The sequence below is a fragment of the Chlorocebus sabaeus genome, chromosome 22 (assembly GCF_047675955.1).
Source record: "Chlorocebus sabaeus isolate Y175 chromosome 22, mChlSab1.0.hap1, whole genome shotgun sequence".
Lineage (NCBI taxonomy): Eukaryota > Metazoa > Chordata > Mammalia > Primates > Cercopithecidae > Chlorocebus > Chlorocebus sabaeus.
The window spans coordinates 46,213,391-46,229,822 of NC_132925.1; the positions used below are offsets into that span (position 1 = coordinate 46,213,391).

Genomic DNA, 16,432 nt, shown 5'->3' on the forward strand with positions numbered 1-16,432 from the left:
CGGGACATGGCCTCATGCATAGTAAAATTCACTTATCTAATGGCCATGTAAAAATCACAGCTTTTAGGCCAGAGTCTTAGGATGAGGCCAGAGCTTAGAACCTGTATGTGTGAGTAGGGGCACTCTAGGACTAGCATTTTGGAATTGGCATTCCTGTCCCATGCATTTCCTGTGCTTCACTGGGGACAGGCTCTGGGTGCAGGAGCTGTTTGGCCTTAGAAAAGGTGGGGAAGAAGGCTAGCCTCTGAGAATGCAACTGACTTCTTCCTATTTTTCATTTGTCACTGGTCCCCGGGAAATGGTTTTCTCCGGTAGTTTTGGTTATTGCCACAGCCTGAGAGAACCCCACTGTGCCTTGTGAATGAAGTCCTGGAACTGTTGGCAGGACTCTGGTCACAGCAGCCTCTCTTCTGGGATCCGGTCTCTTCCCGTTGTGTGTGAGCAGAGCCCACTAGGTGGCAGGCCTGGGCCACTCATTGACTGGAAGGACAGGTGTGCTGGGAGAAGGTCTTGGGCAGGGTGGGGAGAAGGCCCCTTCCCCTGATGTCATCCTCTGAGGGCCTGTAACCTGGTAACTTTGAGACTGATTAAATCTAGCTGAGGAGGCTGAAAGGCCCTCTACCCAAGGCCTGGTCTTTCATCTCCTGTCCTCTTTTTGTTAGGAGACCTGGCTTTTTGGTGTTATCTGACCTCCCTTTGTTGTGGCTACCCTCGGGGGGCAGGTGCAGATGACCAGCTTTGTACTGCCCTGTGGGGATTTAGCATCCCATTATCCCTGCCCCTTTAGTGCAGCTTGCTGAGAAGGGCTCCCTTTTCTCTCACCCTGTTCTCCTCCTCATCCAGAAAGTTACTGATGGCTTGGCTTGGATCCAGAAAATGTGGAGAAGGAGCAGTTGGGATTAGATGAGGAAGGAGAAATATTGGGGTTTTATGATGGGCTGGGCTAGGGCATTGACTCCTCAACCCCAGCTACTTTGTTCCTAGACCTCGTAAGTCACATTGTCATTGCCAGGTACCCGAGGTTAAGGCCAAATTAAGAACTGTGTCTGTGGACTGCTTCCCCAGCCGGCAGAGGGGTGGGGGATAGGAGGATTCCTTGCATTAGGCCTTCTCTTGGTAGCTGGTGGCACCCTTGAAGCGCCTTTTCCTTGGCTGCTTTTTGCAAAACAAGCAGATTCTAACTTTCTTGTGGGCGGATGGACTGTCACACGATTTTGGCAGCCAAGGGGATTTTTTCAGGGCCCAGGGAAGGGACGTGGAGCAAACAGCTAACATAGCAATGACTTGGACTTCCCATGGCAAGCAGCCGTTGCATGAAGGAACCTCAAGTTGGCATCTGTATATGGCCATGCTTGCTTATTTCTGTGAAGAAGCCAAGGTCTGTCAGCAGGAGCTGTGCAGTCCTTTTGCCCACCTGGAGGTTGAGGAGGAGGGGCACTGAGGCACTCATAGCTGGGTGCAGATCATTCCAAAGACATTCCAGGAGCATGCTGCAGCCCGCCTGCATGCCTGCCATAGCTCCAGCTTGTAGACCGGCCTTGGGGTGGAGTTCTCTGTAAACATTGGATGGGGCCTCTGTAGAAATGGCATCAACAGAGAGTTTGTCTCAACCTTATCGGGACCTTGGCTAGCATTCTCTTCCCAGATAAAGATCAGTGTCCTGCCTCTGTTCTTGCCTTCTCTTCATCTGTCCTTGCCCCCGTCTCTCTCTCTGGTGTACAGGCGCATTGCCCAGGGCTTCATGGGCTGCCTTTCTGCAGCAGTGGGTGAAGAGAGGGCCCATGGGCTTCATTCTTCCTGCTCTGTGGGCTGCAATGCTCCAGGAAGAGTCTGGGTGGCATTGGGCACCGAGGGCTGTGGTGGGCATATGCTGAGCCTTGTTTGAAGTGGTACCACCTGAGAGGTACCAACACGTGGCCTGGAGAAGCTCAGTAGTACCTGCTTTCCCTGAGAAGGGTGGAGAGGAAAGGGATTGCCAGGCTTGAGTGTTTATTGGGAAGGTGATGTATAAATTACATGTGGAGGCGGGGGATCCTGTTAGAAGATTCACATGCTTCCTTAGAGTCCCAACAGCATTGACATCCTTGTGACCCCGATCTGTAATCTCTGGTTTGTCCACATTAGTCCATAAAATAGTCATAGCAGTTAGAGCTACAGTTCTTTGGATCACAGTCTGAACTGCCTTGAGAGGAAGTAGCAGGTAATAGAAAAGGTTAAAAGAATCTCATCTGTGTTACTGAAACAAGTTGTATGACCTTGGTTAAGTGTCTCTGGGCATCACTTTCCACATCTGTAATACAGGGACAGCAATATTGACTTCACAGGGTTGTTGCAAGGATCGAGTGTAAATATCTTCAAAGTGCCCAGCTCAGTGCTTCACCTACCATAGGTCCTAGAAAGCAATCATTCCCTCCAGGAGATGGTGCCAGCAGCTGGCTGTGTCAGCACATGCTGCCCTTCAGCCCCTAAGCCATGTACCCAGCCCTTTGGGATCATGCAAATCTCCCTGTGGACATCTGTGCCAGAACACCCAGTGGCACCCCTTGTGGCTGAGCTCTTTCTAAGGTACCAGCTGGTGGCAGAGGAGCAAGCTGGGGTAAGGAGGCGAGCCTGTCCAGGAACATTCTTTCTTTTCCTCTCCAAAGCAGGCTGTGTCTAACAGCTCAGCTTCCGAAGTGAAAATCCAGTGTGCTCCTCCTAATTGGTTTTCAGGGGAGATTGATTTTTGCCAGTGTAACTGCTGCTAGGAACCCTGATGTCTCTCTCCTTAGGGATCATGTCCCTCCAGATGAATTTTGCTTTTAGCCCCCATCGAATCCTCTTGCCACCTTTTCTAGCAGGACCTGTTTAGGAGCCCTGGAGATGAAATGGTAGGCACCTTTGGCGCTTTGGCCTTTGGAGGCTGTCCCTCAGAACGTCTTCAGGCTAAGAAGCTGATGGGCAGGAAGGGCAGTGGCCACAAGGAGGGAGTGCAGCTGCTGCCAGTCTCCTGGGTCTGGCATCTTCCCGCTGGGGGCAATGAGTTGTCGTATTCTAAAATCCTGGGGAAATGGGGAGTGTGGAGAGAATCCAAGCTCCTCGAGTACCTGAAGAACAATGGCCTGGAAAAGAGGAGGCCAGCTGTGTTCTGGCTCTAGCAAGGGCAGAGGACAATGGATTGGGCATAAGCAATGCCAGACAAGAATGTGAGGAGGGAGAAGGGTTCAAAGAAATCAGAGTTGACAACTTTCCTCAGGACCTGTCCTGGATGGCAGGCAGCATCTTTGTCTTCAGTTGGGAGGAGAGGTACCAGGAACGATCAACAGCTGGGAATGAGTTTTTGAGGTTTCTGTGTCCATCTGGCTCAGCCCTGTCACTGTATAGGGCAGCCCGAGGCCCAGGGTGAGGCTAGGTGGCCCGTCCAAGAACCTGAGCAAATGCCCATGTCTGCAAGTCCCTGGGCATGTGTCCTGGGGCCCTGGGTAACATCCCTGGCTGGAGGGTCATCTCTGAGGCTCTGCAGCACAGCAGGTATGAGGAAGTGTCTTCCACACTGTTTCTTGAAATCCTGTCGTTTCACCAGGCTCCCCAGAGAGTCTGCAATATATCTGTATTTCAGTCACTGTAGTTCTCTTTTTGGCAGCCCGATTATTTAGGCCTGACAGGTAGGCACAACTGTCTCATTAAATGCAGATATATTTGTGTGACTTAAAAAAATGGAACATTCCATTAGTCTAAAAAAAGATACCAGAGGCTCCCCTTTTATTCATAAACTCAATGTATCAAAATTTGTGGTCATTAAATTTATGAGATGGGAATGAAGTCATGGCTTGTACCTTCTTATTGTGAAATACCCAGGTGTTAGTGGCGCTGTTATCTATGTGTGTGTGTGCACGCCTGTGCATGTGTGTGTGTGTGTGTGTAGACACAGCCATTCCTTATGCTGCTATCCTGGATCAGGTGCTTTGTGTAGGTTTTCTCATTTGATTCTCACAGTGCCCCTTTAGGTAGGGGTAGTGTTGCCCCTTTTTGCAGATGACTTTGAGGTTCTGGGAGGTTAGTAAACTGTCCAAGGCCATACAGTGGGTCTGTGCAGGGCTCGGAGAGAATCCCTGTTGCAGCAGCTGGTTGTCTGTGGGTACTGGTGCTAGAGAGCCTGATGGACATTGCAGCTGGAACACAGGACAGAGTTTCCCACTGTGGTCATGATTCTTTACCAGCCCCTCTGCCCACCTCTACCTTGGACCCATAGCTTAGAATCTGGTGCTGGGGAAGGTAGAGAGAGGAAATAGAGATTGCAGAAGCCTCTTGGGTGATTCTGTAAAATACACCTACTATTGAGAATCAATGGTTTTTATAAAAGGAGAAAAGATAAATGTTACTAAAATGCTTCTCCTTTGTCTCCAATAGAGCTGCCTGGGGAACCACAGGCTGCTGGAGAGCCTGGCCTCCTGAAGGGAGGGTGTCCGCTTGTTTCTCACCCCAGCTGGACCGTGGAGAGCTTTTTCCATTCTGATATACATGCTGTATGCTGTAAGGCAGGGGGGAAGTGGAATGTGTAGCTCACCAGTGTTTTTCAGGATTGCTTCTCTTTATAAATCCAGGTCTCCCTACTCTGTCATACCCACACCATAGGCTGATGGTCCTGGATAACCTTGAGCAAATTACCAACACTCTGTGGCTACAGTTTCCTCAGTTGTAGTATCAAGCAGCCTCACAGGGCATGAGGACTGAATGGGAAATCTTTCATTTACCTGTTCATTCAACAGGTATTTATTGAAGATTCTGTGCACCACGCTCTGTTCCAGGCATTGGGGATACAGCAGAGCAGAACAAAGCTCTTACCCTTTAGCACTTGTGTACTAGTTGTATGGAATGTAAGGATGGAGAGATAGTAAACAAGTAGATAATAGGTCAGTGGTAAGTATGAGTGGTTAACCTTAGTCTGGTTATCTACTTGTGTCTTGTTAATTAAGGCAGGAATCACGTCATGTATGTTTGTTTTCACCTGTATCCTCGTGCACTTGTAAATTAACTGGTGGTATTACAGATTTCTACCTCTTCCTCCTTTCTTTTTTAGCATAGGGAAGAAAGCCTGAACAACCACACACATATTTGTTTTTCTTGATAAAATCGCAGGTTGTATAGGTTGAGACCCCCAAATCTAAAAATCTGCTGTCTAGAATGCTCCCAAATTCAAAACTTTGCAAGTGCTGACATGACACTCAAAGGAAATGCCCTTTGGAGCATTTTGGATTTTGGGTTTTCGGATATGGGATGTTCAGCGTAAGATTAGTGCAAATATTCAGAAATCACAGAAAATTCAAAGTCTGAAACACTTTGGTCCCAAGCATTTCAGATAAGGGAAACTGACCCTGTACTTAGGGACTTTGTCATCCTGTCTGGAAGAAGTCTAGGGGAAAATCCTTAACAACACTAAAGCAGTGATGAGGTGGTGGTGGGGCAAGGGGGCTGAAAAGGAAGAGGGAAAATATTGCTCTGGAAAGACAACTTTAAAAGTAAAGGGCTTTGTTTATGGTGTATAGATCATTGGGAAAGTAGGGAAAGTGAACACAGACTTCTTCAGCAAGCTCAAACTAGTGCCAGGAGGCATTTTGCAAACACTGAAGAATAGGAAATGCCACTTTTGCTTATTGCATAGATATCTTGAAGTAGGTACCATGAGGTGGTATAGGTTAGAAATCTAAGCCAGTTTCAAGAAAACTGGTGTGAAGTAAACTTAATACCTTCTGGCCCCAGAAACGAGTAAGGCATTGTAAGAAAACACAGCAGGGATTGGTGAGCACCTGAGCACCGCAGAGCTCTGGGAGTATGAGCCCAGGGGTGCCCAGCTGCCAACAGGGGTATCTATGTGAATTTTTGGGTGTCAGCAACTAATTCAGACTTTAAAAAAGAAGAGGGAGGAGGAGGAGGAGGAAGAATAAGAAGAAACTGGTATGGTATAAATAAAACAAATCTGAAGGCTCAATGTGATCCAGTGCCCTACCAGATGATAAACTGGTTTGGATGAACCCACTCTCAGGTCTTTTGGTGGAAGGCAGGTTTTTGGTAAGTTTTTGAGCTGGAATTTAGTAGCAGATGAACTCTTGGGCAAGCCCTCTGTGGCCCAATGATAACCTTCAGTTTGCATCTGTGAAAGAGGCCACTACCAGCTGCTCCATGTCTGTGGGGAGCTTTGAAATCTTGATTAAAAGGCCCCAGCTAAATAGAGAAGATGCTTCTGGTGTATTGACAATCTTTCTGTGGCCATCAGCGCCCATCAGTAGGTTCCGCCCCCAGCGTCCCTTCCAGCCTGTAGCTGTGTCTGCTATTTTTAGCTCTTCTGCAACTCCATTAACCATATCCACCTCCTCATGCCACTTGTCTGTATGTTTAATTATGTAAATGGCATTACAAATCACAGTGGTGTTGAACTACATCTCATTTCTCACAGCAAATCAAAGCATGTTACACTGTGTCTTTTTGGCCATTCGTTCAGTCTGAAGGTAGACACGGTGGAGGATGATTGCTTTCTTCTTGTGAGGAAGATGGGTTGGGAAAATGGATGTTTTGGTAAAAGTGATTTCATGGGATGCATGTGGGATCGCACTAAGCGGTTGACTTTTGTTCTTTTAACTTAAGATAATGTCTATTAAGCCAGTTCTTTGCTGTCCTATTTTTAGCCACTCTCAAGTTTGTAGGTGAGCAAGGAGCTGTGTGCAGTCTTTGAACTATAGGAGGAGGACGAATTGAGCCAGTAAGACTTTCCTTTGCCAGGTCACTCATAGGAGGGATGCGTCTGAGACCGCCCTGTGTCCTCCTCTCTCATTACCTCAGTACTGGAATGCGTTCTTTTAGAAAGCCACCCCTTCTGTCTACCCTGCGTCACTTATGTTGTAATTGAAGCTCATTTCCTTTTGACTGATGTTCAGTAAAGAATAAATGGTCAATACCCTTCCTGGAATAAGTCTTCACTTTTTGTGCTCTGCTTTGGATTGCATCTGTGGGCCCTGTGTGCTTTCTCCCTCTCCGCTACCTCTTGCTCTCAGCTCACCAGCGTGGTCAGGTCTGCCTATTCTCGCCAGTCCAGTCCTGTGGCCTCCTGCAGCCCTGCCACCTTCTACCAGCAGCTCTCATTTCTCATTGCCTGTTCATTTGTGGTGTTCTTGTAATCCAGTGGTTAGCCCTACTACTCTTCTGAAATGATTCACTCAGATCTTTTCCTGCCTTCCAAAGCCAGAGTGTTCTCCAGGCCTCACTCTACCTGTATTGTTATTGAGTCATGTAAGAGTTACTCGGATATATTGTAATTTCATCCATAAATACTTGAGTATGCATCTCATCCCCTTAAGAACAAGAACATTCTCCTGTCTCACCACAATAAGATGATTGTACTTTCTACCTAACATATAGGCTACATTCAGTTTACCTTGTTGTCCCAATCAAGTCTTTTGTAGTGGTCTTTTGGAATTCCAAGATTCAGTCAAGTACATGCATTTCTTATAGTTGCTGTGTCTCTCTTGCATGCTTTAATTGAGTAGAACATTTTCCCAGGCCTTATTTAGTCTTTATGACATTGACGTTGAAGATCCCAGCTAGACTGTCTCTACAAAACCACTTGGATTTCTCTGATCTTTTCCTCATGATGAGGTTCAGGTTAAATATTTTGGTCAAATAGGTGATACTGGGTGCCTTTGTGCTCTTCTCACTGTATCGCGTCAGGAGGTACATGATGGCAGCTACTCTCACTCTTGGCACTATTAAATTTGATTACTTGGTTAAGGTGGTTTATACCACATTTTGCTATGGTAAGGGTCTGTTCTTGCATTACTGTGATGAAATACCTGAGGCTGGGTAATTTATAAAGAAGAGGTTTAATGGGCTCAGGGTTCTGAAGACTATACAGGAAGCATGGCACTAGCATCGGCTCACTTTTGGAGAGGCCTCAGGAAGCTTTTACTTATGGTGGGAAGGCAAAGCGGGAGCAGGCATTTCACATGGTGAGAACAGGAGCAAGGGCTGCGGAGGTGCCACACACTTAAACAACTAGATCTTGTGAAAACTTGCTAACTATGGTGAGGACAGCACCAAGCCACGAAGGATGTGCGCCATGACCCAAACACCTCCCATCAGGCCCCACGTCCCACTGGGGATTACATTTCCACATGAGATTTGGGTGGGGACAAATGCCCAAACTATATCAGGTACCTGTTCCTTTTTGAAATTAGTAAGTAATCTTTGTGTTGATGCTTTTCTAGTGTGTGGGATATCCTGTTTCCAGCCTTTCATCTAATAATTTTCTGCCCATTGATGATTCTTGATTTTTTTTTCAGTTCTTCTATTGTGGTAAATATATATAAAGTAAAATTTGCCATTTAAATCATTTTTAAGTATACAATTCATTGGCTTTAATTATACTCACAATGTTGTGCAACCATCACCACTCTCCTTTTCCAGAACTTTTTCATCATTCCAACATGAAACTGTACCCATCAAACAAAAATTCCCCATTTCCCATATCTTCAGTCCTGTCAGCTACTGCATTCTACTCCGTCTCTATGAATTTCACTACTCTAGGGACCTTATATGAGTGGAATCATAACAGTACTTGTCCTTTTGTAACTGGCTTATTTCACTTAATATAATGCCTTCAGGGTTTATCTGTGTTATAGCATGTGTCAGAATTTCTTTCCTTTTTAAAGCTAAACAATAGTCCATTGTATGGACAGGCCACATTTATTCATCTGTTGATGGACACTTGAGTTATTTCTACTTTTTAGCTATTGTGAGTAATGCTGTGAACAAGAGAGGGCAAATATCTCTTCAAGACCCTGCTTTCAATTCTTTTTTTTTTTTTTTTCTTCATTTGGAGACAGGTCTTGCCCTGTCACCCAGGCTGGAGTGCAGTGGCACAATCATAGTTCACTGTAACCTCAAACTCCTGGGCTCACGTGATCCTCCTGCCTCAGCCTCCTGAGTAGCTGGGACTACAGATGTGCACCACCATACCCACCTAATAAAAAAAATTGTAGAGAGAGGATCTTGCTCTGTTGCCCAGGCTCGTCTCGATCTCCTGGCCTCAAGTGATCCTCCTGCCTTGGCCTCCCAAAGCATTGGGATTATAGGCATGGGCCACTGTGCCCTGCCAATATATATACCCACACACACCCATAAGTAAAAGTGTTGGATCATGGATTAATTTTGTTTTAAATATTTTTAGAAACTGCCTTACTGTTTTCTATAGCAGCTGCACCATTTTACGTTCTTACCAGTTTCTCCACATCTTGGAGATGAGAGGTCCAGCTGCTCCACATCTTTGTGTGTTTCCATCTTCACATGGCATTCTTCCCTCTGTGTCTGTCTCTGTATCCAAATTTTCCTCGTCTTCAAAGGACACCAATTATATGACATTTAGGGCCCACTTCATTTTAACTAATTACATCTGTAAAGAATATAATTATGTATTTCCAAGTAAGGTCACATTCTACACATCGTAGCTCACTCCAGCCTCCAATGGCTGGGCTCAAGCAGTCCTCCTTTCTCAGTTTCCCAAGTATATGTGACTGTAGGCATGCACTACCATTCCTGACTAATTTTATTTTTTAGTAGGGACAGGGTCTTGCTATGTTGACCAGTCTGGTCTCAAATTGTTGGCCTCAAGTGATCCTCCTGCCTTGGCCTCCTAAAGTGCTGGGATTACAAGTGTGAGCCACCGCACCCAGTCTTGTTAATTGTTCTTTAAATGTTTGGTAGAGTTCACCACTGAAGCCATCTGGTTCTGGACTTTTCCTTGTTGGGAGGTTTTTGATTACTGACTTTGATTACTCTTGTTAAAGTCTTTTGAAATGTTCTATTTATTCTTGAGTCAGTTTAGGTAATTTGTGTGTTTCTAAGAATTAGTCCTTTTCATCCAGGTTATCCAATTGGTTGGCATATATTTGTTTATAATGCTCTTTATGTCCTTTTTATTTCTGTAGAGTCATTAGTAATGTCTCTATTTTTATTTCTTATTTTAGGTATTTGTATTTGCTATCTTTTTTCTTTGTCAGTCTTGCTAAGGGCTTGTCAATTTTGTTGATCTTTTAAAAGAAACAACTTTTGACTTCATTGATTATCTTTTGTTTTTCTATTCTCTGCTTCATTTGTCTCCACTCTAATAATCTTTATTATTTCCCTCCTTTTGCCAGCGTTGGGTTTAGTTTACTCTTTTTCTAGTTCTTTAAGGTATAAACTTAGTTTATTAGTTTGAGATCTTTCTTGTAATGTAAAGATGTATGCTATAAATTTCCCCTTGAGCACTGCTTTCCCTTTGTCCTGTAAGTTTTGGTATGTTGTATTTTTGTTTTCATCCATTTCAAGTTATATCCTAATTTCCCTGTTTTCTTCTTTGATAAATTGGTTGTTGAGTATGTAATTTCCACAATATTTGTGAATTTTTCAGTTTTCCTTCTCATTGATTTCTGCCTTCATTCCATTGTGATTGGAGAAGATACTTCTTATGATTTCTGTCATCTAAATTTATTGAAGCTTGTTTTGTGCCCAATATATGGTGGAGTGTTCTACATATGTCTGTTAAGTCTCATTGGTTTATAGTATTGTTCAAGTCCTCTGTTTTCTTATTAATCTGCTGTCAAATTGTTCTGTTTATTATTGAGAATAGGGTATTGAAATCTTGAACTATTATTTTAGAACTATTTGTCCCTTTTATTTTATGAATGTTTGCTTCCAATACTTTGGAGCTCTGTTTTTCGGTGCATGTATATTTATACTTAATATATCTTCTTGATGAATTGACTCTTTTATTAACATACATCCTTTTTTGTTTCTTGTGACTATTTTCTACTTAAAGTCTACTTTTTTCTGCATATTATTATAGCCACCCAGCTCTTTTAGTTATTTTGCATACTTTCAGTTCCAACCTATGTGCCTTCGGATCTAACGTAATTCTCTTGTAGACAGCTTATGTATCCATTCTGCCAATCTCTGCCTTTTGATTAGAGTGTTTAATACATTTACATTTAAAGTAATTATTGAGAAGGAAGGACTTTTGCCATTTTTGCTATTTGTATAGCTTTTCTTGTCCCTCAGTCCTTCTATTTCTGCCTTCTTTTGTATGTAGTTGATTTTTCTAATGTAGTTCACTGATTTGATTCCCTTCTGCTTTCGTCCTTTCCTTTCGTTTCTCCTTCTTCCTTTCCCCTTTCCTCTTTCTCCTTTTTCTTTTCCCTTTTCCTTTTTCTCTCTTCTTCCTTTCCTTCTGCTCCTCTCCCTTTCCCTTTTCTCCCCTTTTGTTCCCATCTTCTCCCTCCCCCTCCTCTTTCAACAAGGTTGTGCTCTGTTGTCCAGGCTGCAGTACAGTGGCATGATCATAGTTCACTGTAATCTTAAACTTCTGGGCTCACACAAGCCTGCCTCAGCCTCTTAAGTGCCTAGGCCTACAGGTGTTTGCCACCATGCCCAACTATTGTTTTTGTTTGTTTATTTGTTTGTGTTTTTTTTAAAGATGGGGTCTTGTTATGTTGTCCAGGCTGGTCTTGAACTCCTGGCCTCAAGTGATCCTCTTGCATTGGCCTCCCAAAGTGCTGGGCTTACAAGCGTGAACTACCACACTCATCCTCATTTTATTTAGCATATTTTCTTCAGATACTTTCTTTGTGGTTACAATGGGGATTACAGTTAACATCCAACATTCTAACAATCCAGTGGAATTGATATCAGTTTAACTTAAAATCTGTGTCAATTCATGGAGACAGAAAGTAGAATAGAAGTTACCAGAGTCTATGGGAGAGGAAGATGAGGAATTATTGTTTAACCAGTAAAGAGCTTTTGTGTGGGATGATGCAAAAGTTTTGGAAATGGATAGTGGTGTAGTTACTCAGCATTTTGGATGTACATAATGCTGAAATTGTATGCTTTACAAAGGCTTAAAATGGCGTATTTTATGTATATTTTACCACAGTGAATAAAGCTAAAATCAACTAACTCTGCTCCTGTATAGCTCTGCTCCCCTATTTATGTTTTTGTCACAAATTATATTTTTATACACTGTGTCCCAATAATACAGATTTATATTTTTTTGTTTTTTAGACAATGATGTCATTTATTTAAAATGTTTACTCCAAGAAATATATATATATAAACTAAGATATATATATAAAAATATAAATGTGTGTGTATATATATATAATAAGACAATTAACAGCACTAAACCAGGCACCTTCAACCAAATCACAGCCTTCTCTTTGATTCCCCTTCATGCTAATCCTCTTTCAAATTTTTTTTCCTGAGGTGGAAGACCAGTCACATGCCCATGGGGTCAGTGCCAAGCACGTTCCCAGCCGGGCAACTGAGTACCTTTCTCTAGGAGTGCACGATGCCCTTCTCCCCAGCTCCTTGTTTTAAAGGATTTAACCCATTAGGAAGTTCATTTTTCGATCTAAGCTAAAAGGAGGTGCGGTTCAAGGCCGTCTTCACTTCGAAGGTCCCTTTCCTGCTCCAGTCCCTGGTTAGGGTTCTAGAAGAGGCTGGCTGCCAGGTTTACGTGAGGCTGCCGGAAAATCTAAGTCAAACTCTGCCCAGGGCAGCCCCTGCAAAGGCTGGGACCTTGGGTGCTACGTCCTCAACCCTCTCAGTGACCACAACTCAAAGGAGAGACTTCAAGGATTCCAGGAGCACAGGTGCCTGGGCTGTGTTCCAGGAAAGAGACCTGTCCAGGAAAACGGATCAGGTCGTTGCATGGAAGCATGAGTCAGAGATAGTGGTTTTGGGGTGATTTAGACAAATTAGGTTAGTTTAGCAAAGCTCTGAAGTGGCAGAAGCTTCTCCCCTGGACTACTGATTGAACACAGAACAAGAGATGTGCCTGGCGTCAGACTAAGTCTTGGAGAGATGTAGGCCAGTCTCCTCCCACAGGGCCTTGGGACTGGCGGGACAGACACTGCTACGTGCCCTCCAGGGCAGGAGTCACAGTAAGGAGTGACTGGGGTGGAAAATAGGGAAATAAGCAACAACAACTAGATCATTTTTGGCATTTTAACATGGAGACAGTGACGTGGTAATAATAGCAAAAGCAAAAACAAAACAAAAACTTGAAGAGACCAATATTTAACTTTCCCATCCACCCAAGTCTCACATTTAAGTTCTATTTTCATCTGCCCCATAAGCACCACTGAATTAAAAAAACATATATATTTTAAAGCACCCAAACCAGTCCAGACCCTCTGGAAACCACGAGCCCCAGCCAGAGCTGTCGCCTCTCTTGGGTCCAGGCGAGAGGAGGGTTCCAGGAAAGGCACCTTGTAAGTCACTCAGCACAGCGAGCTCGGGCACGGGCACTTGACGGGGACGTGGGTGGCAGTCACAGCATCCGTACTGACACGCAAGGAAGGACACTCTGGTAATCCCAACTATTTGGTACCAAAGCCAAGCAAACATGACTAAAGGGAGCTGGGTCAGCAGAACGGTACCCCGAGCCTCAGCAGCAGGATGGCCCGTGCGAGGCAGGATCCAGGCGGGGGAGAAAAGGAGACCAAAGCACAAGGCGATCAAGACTGGTATGGAAAGGGCTGACCCTTCTTGCAAGGACTGGAGAATGCCCACTTGACTGCTGGCTGATCAATCTCTAATTGATGAGGGCATGTGACAAGGCTCAGCCCTGGCTCCACAAGGAGCCATGAAGCTGACTCAGCTGATACAAATGTTCCCACCTCTGCCCCACCCCCAAGTCCCCATGGTTCCACCATCACCTGATTTTCATTTGGACTTCTTTAACAGCTAGAGTAGATACAAATGGCTAAACACAGACCCCCAGCCCCCTCCAGGGGGGACACAGCAGATTACAGGCAGCCAAGGGGAGAAACAGAACGACATTGGCTTAGGCCAGTCTGCAGGAAAAAGCAGGAAAGGAGGACCCGGATGCTTCTGAAGCATGCGAGCATGATTTCGGATGGAGGCAGGCTGGCGACTTTGCCTGTCTGCTGCTGGTTCCTGTAAGGGACATTTTTTCTGATTAAATGGCGATTCCTCTTCTATGTAGCATCTGCTTGGATCACGATGCTAATTATAACTGGAAAGGGGTGTTTTGGGGAGTGTTTTCAGGAGAGGAAGAAAGAAAAAAACTTAAAAAAAACCTAGATTGCTCAAAGTTTCTGCCTCTTTTTTAGGAAGGGTAAGTCAACTATGAGCAAGTATTTTAATTCGACATTAAGGGGGAAAAACATACTTTGGAAGGCGTACAAAAAAAAGGTAAACGTTGGATCACTTGTAAAATGGAACCTCATGGAGTCTAAACAAAAATGCACTTTCGGTCAACTTTTGCTTTTTTAAATTCCTTGTTTGACTTCCCATCCCAGTGAACATGGAAGTGACAGCTGCCATGAGAGGTGTAGACTTGGAGGAGTCTCCGGGAGCCTCAGAGGGTTCGGCAGTTGTATTCTGGGTTTCTTGATCTTCTCTTTCTTGGTCTCACTTTTGTCTCTTGCTATCACCAAGGAGTGTGAGTAGCCCATGGTGACCTTCTGTGAGAAAATGCCATCCAGAATCTTCCCCTCCTGGGCTGCAGTGCAAGACTTGGGCTTGTGGTCCCCGTAGCCCAGTTCCCCGAAGGTCGGTGATGGGCCCCAGCTGATGGTGCTCTCTCGTTGGTGGCCGCAATGATGCTGCTCTTCCTATAAGCCAGGCTCTGGATTCTGTAGCCACAGAGGTCCTGCACTGCTTTCGGGTACGTGGTAGATTCACGGGAGGTGTTGGTGGCCCCCCAGAAAAACAGACCACCCACTTCACTGACGGCAAAGGACCAGGTGTAACCAGCATAGATTTGGGATGCCCCATGCCCAGGGAAGTCAAACAGCTTCACTAGGTGGAGGACCATCTCATCCTTCTGTTCTGCGTGGCCCAGCTGGCCATAGCTACCAAAGCCCCAGGAGAAGACTCACTTCTGGGAGTCCAGGAACAGCGTGTGGTTAGTGCCACAGGCTACGTTTCACACAACTACATTTGGTACAAGCAGGATCTGTCTCGATAAAGATGGCCACTCACCGGGGAACCAGTCTGTAGTTGTACTCTATCTGCTGTGCCCGGGCGATGAACCTCCCATCCAAGTTGTGTCCCAGCTGACCATATTCATGGCACCCAAAGGAATAGATGTTTCCTTTGCAGTCCATTATCATACTGAATTCAGCCCCACAGGCCATTTTTTTAATTGGCTGGCCATTGTACATTATCTGCACGGGGCTGGGGACAGCGTCTGTCTGGTTGCCAAGGCCCAGCTGTCCCATCTTATTTTCCCCAAACGCAAACATGGAGCCCGTTTCCATCAAGGCCAAGGTGTGGTTCTGCCCATATGCCGCAGACACGATCACTTCGTAGCTGAGACCCTTGATGAGCCTGGGGGATTCTACTCTTGGTGTCACCATGTCCCAGCTGCCCTTTCTCATTTCTCGATTTCAAAAGAATCTTTCCTGACTTTTTCTCCCATGCTTGTTAGGTGCTCTCTTTTCTGTTCAGACCATGATTTTGCCACCAGGCACCTGTGTGTTGTTAGTTTATCCAAAGCATTTTCTATTTTTTATTTCTATTTATTTTCAACATTTAGGTTCAGGGGTGCATGCACAGGTTTATTATCTAGGTAAACTGTATGTCACAGGGGTTTGGTGTACTAATAATTTCAGCACCCAGATAATAAGCCTAGTACTCAATGGGTGTTTTTTCTGATTCTCTCCCTCTTTCTACCTTCCACCCTCAAGTAGGCCCCAGAGTCTCTTGTTCCCTTCTTAGTATCCAAGTGTTTTCATTGTTTAGCTCCCACTTATAAGTGAGAACATGCAACCTTTGGTTTACTGTTACTGTGTTAGTTTGCTTAGGATAATGGCCTCCACCTCTGTGTTGCCACAAAGGATATCATCTCATTCTTTTTTATGTCTGCACAGTATTCCATGGTGTACATGTACCACATTTTGTTTATCTAGTGTACCATTGATGAGTATTTAGGTTGATTCCATGTCTTTCCTATTGTGAATAGTGCTGCAGTGAACATATGTGATATGGTTTGGGTCTGTGTCCCTGCCCAAATCTCATGTTGAATCGTAATCCCCAGTGTTTGGAGGCGGGGCCTAGTGGGCATGATTGGATCATGGGGGTGGATTTCTCATGAATGGTTTAGCACCATCCCCTTGGTGCTGTTTGTGTGATAATGAGTGAGTTCTTATGAGATCTGTTTATTTAAAAGTGTGTAGCACCTCCCCTAACCTCTCTTTCTCTCTCTCTCTTGCTCCTGCTTCCGCCTTCCAAGACAGCTGTTCCCCCTTTGCCTTACACCATGATTGGAAATTTCCTGAGGTCTCTGCAGAAGCAGAAGCCACTGTGCTTCCTGTACAGCCGTGCACAGGAAGAACTTGTTCTTCCTGTGTACCTGTTCATCCTGTATAACAGAACTGGGAGCTAGTTAAACCATTTT

General features: G+C 44.8%; 1 protein-coding gene and 1 pseudogene across 4 annotated transcripts in view; one reads left to right on the forward strand and one right to left on the reverse strand.

The window, feature by feature from the left end:
- CHCHD6 (coiled-coil-helix-coiled-coil-helix domain containing 6) overlaps window positions 1-16,432 on the forward strand; it is a 238,825-nt gene that overhangs the window by 48,100 nt on the left and 174,293 nt on the right. The window lies entirely within an intron of this gene.
- On the reverse strand, window positions 12,538-16,395 carry LOC119625620 (protein RCC2 pseudogene; annotated as a pseudogene).